This window comes from Onychostoma macrolepis, chromosome 25, assembly GCF_012432095.1.
Source record: "Onychostoma macrolepis isolate SWU-2019 chromosome 25, ASM1243209v1, whole genome shotgun sequence".
Lineage (NCBI taxonomy): Eukaryota > Metazoa > Chordata > Actinopteri > Cypriniformes > Cyprinidae > Onychostoma > Onychostoma macrolepis.
The window spans coordinates 983,972-990,495 of NC_081179.1; positions in this window are offsets into that span (position 1 = coordinate 983,972).

Consider the following 6,524-nt stretch of genomic DNA (forward strand, 5'->3'; position numbering starts at 1 on the left):
TATGATTTGAAAAGTCAGGAAACTAAATCTGGGTGCATCCGTTACTAAAAAAAACACTTGAGGAAAATTGAATGTCATAAATTGAAATGGCAGCATGTTTTAATTTCTTTGGTCATTCGTGTCACCGTTCCAACTTCCATTTGAGTTTCCTGTAATTTAGGGAAGTATTTTTCTAGTATAGTGAGTTTCTTAAACTTTAAGGAATGTGCTCTTGTCAAACTTTTCCACAACTTTGTTTCTAACTTGATTTACACAATGGCAGGAAATAATAACCGGATGAAAATAAAGAGCCACTTAGCCTTTTTGAGATGGACTGTTAGCTTGCATTATAAAATCAACTTTTACGTAGGCCTATATTTTCAAATATTGAACCGATTTCTGTGATTTTTATGTAACAGGATAGAATGGAGTGAGACAGACAACATTATACCACATTAAAAATATGAAACCCTTTAAATATTTCTAATTAAGCTGGTTCATTTTATAGACAAAGCTGAATTTGTCACATTCTCTCAAACTGGATTATTACTTAAAAATCGCTTGATGATAAACTCATTTTCTATCTTGAAACATGTGAACTAACCCTAAAAGGGGCGACGTATCCTGGGGGATACAAACATGGGAGAAGCAGTGAAAGTGTAGATCTTATTTCTTGGTTTCATTTTGAAAGGGGGGTGTTTGTGAATCTTTGAGGTGACTTTTGTTTCTACATTCTTTGTTTAGCTCACAGGCAGCATTTAAATCTGCATGGCCGCCTGTAGTGGGAAATCTACTCACCCTCCGATAAAAGTTGATCTAGTTCACATACTGTATTTACACGTTAGAGGGGACTTAACTGTTTAAAAAGCTGTTGTTCAGCATTAGCTTATTAGGTTTACATTGAAATGTTATAAATTAAATGCTTTGCTTTTAAATTTGCTCTAAAATATTTGTATCTCAGCGAATATGTTGCCCTTTTAGGGGTATAAATAAAGATATGAAAACATATTGGTGCAGTCGTGGCCTAATGGATAGGGAGTCGGACTTGTAACACAAAGGTTACCGAACCTTGCAGAGCACTAGTTAACCCCTCTGCAATTAACCCATCCAAAGTGCACACACGGAGCAGTGGGCAGCCATTTTTTTTATGCTGCATCACCCAGGGAGCAATTGGGGTTCAGTGCCTTGCTCAGGGGCACCTCAGTCGTGATATTGAGAGAGTGCTGTACAGTCACTCCCCCCACCTACAATTCCTGCTGCCCCGAGACTCAAACTCACAACCTTTGGATTACAAGTCCAACTCTCTAACCATTAGGCCATGACTGCCCCATATATAGGTAGTTGACAAATAAAAATTGTTGGACTGTGTCCTATGGTGTGACATAGCAAAAATGTAGATAAAAAAACTTAACATACAAATAGCATGAGAGGGGTTTTTCTTCAATGTTAGAGTTGTTGTTTTTTTTACATTTTTCCGTCAACTACCCATTTATATATACAGGTGCATCTCAATAAATTAGAATGTCGTGGAAAAGTTTACTGTATATGTACTCAATACTTGGTAGGGGCTCCTTTTGCTTTAATTACTGCCTCAATGCGGCGTGGCATGGAGGTGATCAGTTTGTGTCACTGCTGAGGTGGTCTGGAAGCCCAGGTTGCTTTGATAGCGGCCTTCAGGTCATCTGCATTGTTGGGTCTGGTGGCTCTCATCTTCCTCTTGACAATACCCCATAGATTCTCTATGGGGTTCAGGTCAGGCGAGTTTGCTGGCCAATCAAGCGCAGTAACACTATGGTCATTGAACCAGCTTTTGGTACCTTTGGCAGTGTGGGCAGGTGCCAAGTCCTGCTGGAAAATGAAATCAGCATCTCCATAAAGCTTGTCAGCAGAAGGAAGCATGAAGTGCTCTAAAATTTCCTGGTAGATGGCTGCGTTGACTGTGGACTTCAGAAAACACAGTGGACCAACACCAGCAGATGACATGGCAGCCCAAATCATCACAGACTGTGGAAACTTAACACTGGACTTCAAGAAACATGGATTCTGTGCCTCTCCACTCTTCCTCCAGACTCTGGGACCTTGATTTCTAAATGAAATGCAAACTTTACTTTCATCTGAAAAGAGGACTTTGGACCACTGAGCAACAGTCCAGTTCTTTTTCTCCACAGCCCAGTTAAGACGCTTCTGATGTTGTCCCTGGTTCAGAAGTGGCTTTGTAGCCCTTTTTCTGAAGACGTCTGAGCGTGGTGACTCTTGATGCACTGACTCCAGCATCAGTCCACTCCTTGTGAAGCTCTCACAAGTCTTTGAATCAGCTTTGCTTGACAGTATTCTCAAGCTTGCAGTCATCCCTGCTGCTTGTGCACCTTTTCCTACCCAAATTCTTCCTTCCAGTCAACTTTGCATTTAATATGCTTTGATACAGCACTCTGTAAACAGCCACACCTTTCAGTAATGACCCTCTGTGACTTACCCTCTTTGTGGAGGGTGTCAATGTTCCTCTTCTGGATCATTGCCAAGCCAGCAGTCTTCTCCATTATTGTGGTTTCAAAGAACAAGAGATGCCCGGAATTTATTCTGTAGGGATGGTAATTAATTGAAACTCAAATGTAAATATTCTAATATTTTGAGATACTGTTTTTTGACTTTCATGAGCTGTAAGCTCTAATCATCAAAATAAAAAATAAAAAAACTTTTGAAATATTTTACTTTACATGCAATGAATCTAACATATATGAAAGTTTCACTTTTTGAAATAACTTACAAGAAAAACGTAACTTTTTTAGGACATTCTAATTTATTGAGATGCACCTGTATATACTAGGGCTGGGCATGCTAACGCATTATCGTGTTAACGCATTAATTGATTAATGCCGACAATTATTTTGTTGCGCATTAACGCAGTTTTTTATTATTATGAAAGTCCATTGCCCACTGGCTCTGAATCCCTATGCTCTGAATACACATACAGACAAACCATGGGTCACAGAAGGGGTGGGATGTTGATCAGTACTGGCTTGGGATGGGCATCATCATGTGTCTCAATCAATGAGAGCATTTGGGGTGGACCTAAGACTGCAGCAGCTCTCACATGAAGTGCTCACGACTTCATAAGTGGGAAATAGGAAGTTTCCGAAGACAGCAGAGAAGCATTCCCGCTCAGCACAGTGGAGCGCGTCGTTTTGTTAACTTTGTGGTTTAGCTATTATCTTGAGTTGTTTGGGACGTGGTAAAGCCCTAAACACACTGCACGATTTTCGGCTGTCCCAGACGAAAGATTGGCATCGTGAAACAATCGTGGCCAATCAGAAGTAATGATAATAAATATATATATGGGTCAGTATCACCATAGAGTGCCTTTCAACCCACTCAGTACTCAAAAATTTGGGTTTTAATTTCCCTTTTGCTTTATGTCATGTTATAAATAGTAGACACTCAAGTACTATAGAAACATATTAGCTGAGCTCCCACACATTTTTTAGTTAATTATGGGCCATTATTCAAAGCATAAACCATAAGATATGTCCACCCTGTCATGGACATATATATTACTGTTAAATACGTTTTCATTGCAAAATTAAGATTCAGATTATTTTTTCCGAAAGGTATGATGTACTGTATTCGAATCACTTCTGTCATATTTTATGCCGACAGGGTGGACATGTTAAGCCAGGGGTCACCACACTTGGTTCTGGAGGGCCGGTGTCCTGCATAGTTTAGCTTCAACTTGCCTCAACACACCTGCCTTGAAGTTTCAAGACCTTGATTAGCTGGTTAAGGTGTGTTTGATTAGGGTTGGAGCTAAACTCTGCAGGACATCAATACGCTCAAATTGAGTAATCTCTTATTTAACAAAATATTAATAGGAGAATTTTTTTATTTTTTTATTTCATGATTTGACAATATTCTACTATCATTCAAATTTAATGGGACATAGCAAAATAACACGCATCCTCTTACAAAAAACTTAAAAACAAATCTAGAAAAATGTATCTAAAGAGCCAAGTAAGGCTTTTGTTATATAAAAACTTAATATAACATACCCTTTCATAGTAATTTTTATGTTAAGTTATCATGGCAAATGAGTTATGTACAGGACACCAAAAGGCACCCTAAAGTGATATTGACCCACACATATATATAGAGAGAGAGAGAGAGAGATTCTGTGATTTCGTGACTTGTGTTTTAGAAAATCAATCGTTGGAAAGGTTTGACAGTCAAGGTTCCATATTTGGTAGCTGTTTTGTAATAGAAGTGATGTGACAGAAAATGATTGATTTTTGACAGAAAAATGCATCCAAAAAATAAAATACAATAAAAAATTCTATAGAGTATGGGTGTAACCCAGTTGTTATTTTTGGTATAGTGCCAAAAAACGCTTGTTTTGTTTACTGTGTTGAGACGTGCTGAAGTTGCGTTTGGCCTCATACTCTGTCGCATACCTTGTCAGTGTTGTGCGCTTGCTTAGCCCTTTGTTGTGAGAAACAGTAAAGTGTGTTCAGCTGAATTCAATCTCCGTTTTTATCAATAGGGTATAAAAAAGGTTAGTATACCGTGGCAGCCCTTGTGTGAAGAGAGAAGAGGCTAAAGACCATCGACTCTACCGTGCGACTCCACGCATCACACACTATAGGCAGCGCAATCCTAACAACCTGCGCACTTTGCCTGTGTCTACTAAAACACAAATTTCTTTTTCTATTGGTCTCTGGAATTGTCAGTCTGCAGTAAACAAAGCAGATTTCATTACATCTGTTACTAGTCATTCAAGACTAAACCTCATGGCCCTGACAGAGACCTGGATCAAACCAGAGGACACTGCAACTCCTGCAGCACTCTCCAATAATTTATCTTTTTCCCACACTTCCCGTCTGACTGGAAAAGGTGGAGGTACTGGTCTGCTTATCTCTAATGATTGGAAATGTATTCCTTTACCTTCTCTGGGTATTCAGTCACTATTACCCACCCTTTTAAAATCCATTTTAGTTGTTTATCGACCCCCAGGACCACAAGGCAAATTGTTGGATGAATTAGATGTGCTGCTCTCAACCTTTCCTGGGGATGGTACTCCCCTAGTTATGCTTGGAGACTTCAACATCCACATAGATAAACCTCAGGCTGCAGACTTCAACACTCTGCTTGCCTCTTTTGATCTCAAGAGAATGTTAACTATGGCTACTCACAAATCAGGCAACCAACTGAACCTTATTTACACACGACACTGATCCACTGATCATGTACTGGTTACTCCACTGTACACCTCGGATCACTTCCTCCTCACTCTTAACCTCAACATGGTTCCTGACACAACACATACCCCCCCACATGTCATCTTTCGACGTAACCTACGCTCACTCTCACCCTCCCGGCTATCTGCTATGGTTTCATCTTCGCTTCCTCCCTTTGCACAGTTAGCATCTCTTGATGCCAACAGTGCTACTGATACTTTCTGCTCCAGAAAGTGGTTTAGACACTGTCTTCTAGGCCAGCCCGTACCACCCCTTCTGCCCATAGGCTGTCTGATGTCATTAATACATTAATACATCCAATTCAGACCGGTGTTTTTCCCTCAGCATTTAGACAGGCTCGTATAACCCCACTACTTAAGAAACCCACTCTTAATCCATCTCTTTTAGAGAACTACAGACCGGTTTCCCTTCTTCCTTTCATTGCAAAAACACTTGAACAAGCTGTGTTCAACCAAGTCTCTGCCTTTCTCACACAGAACAACCTCCTCGACAGCAACCAGTCTGGTTTCAGAAGTGAACATTCAACCGAGACTGCCTTGCTCTCAGATGTTGAAGCCCAAAGACTAGCAAGAGCGGATTCCAAATCTTCAATACTTAACTTGCTGGATCCGTCCACTGCTTTTGACACTGTTAACCACCAGATCCTCCTGTCAACACTATTGGCAAAGGGCATCTCAGGAACTGCACTCCAATGGTTTGAGTCTTACCTCTCAGATAGGTCCTTCAAGGTATCTTGGAGAGGTGAGGTGTCCAAGTCGCATCATCTAACTACTGGGGTGCCTCAGGGCTCAGTTCTTGGACCATTTTCTTCTCTGTCTACATGGCATCACTGAGCTCTGTCATTCAGAAACATGGCTTTTCACTGCTATGCTGATGACACTCAACTCTACCTCTCATTCCATCCTGATGATCTGAAAATAGCTGCTCGCATCTCAGCTTGTCTAACAGACATTTCTTGCTGGATGAAGGACCATCACCTTCAACTCAACCTTGCCAAGACAGAACTGCTTGTGATTCCTCTAAACCCATCGTTTCATCACAATGTCACCATCCAGTTAGGCCCATCAACCATAACTCCTTCAAAAACAGCCAGAAACCTTGGAGTTATGATTGATGATCAGCTGACTTTCTCAGACCACATTGCTAAAACTGCCCGGTCCTGCAGATTTGCTTTATACAACATCAAGAAGATCAGGCCCTTTCTTTCAGAACATGCTTCACAACTCCTTGTTCAAGCTCTTGTTCTGTCCAGGCTGGACTATTGCAATGCTCTCTTGGCAGGTCTTCCTGCCAGTTCTA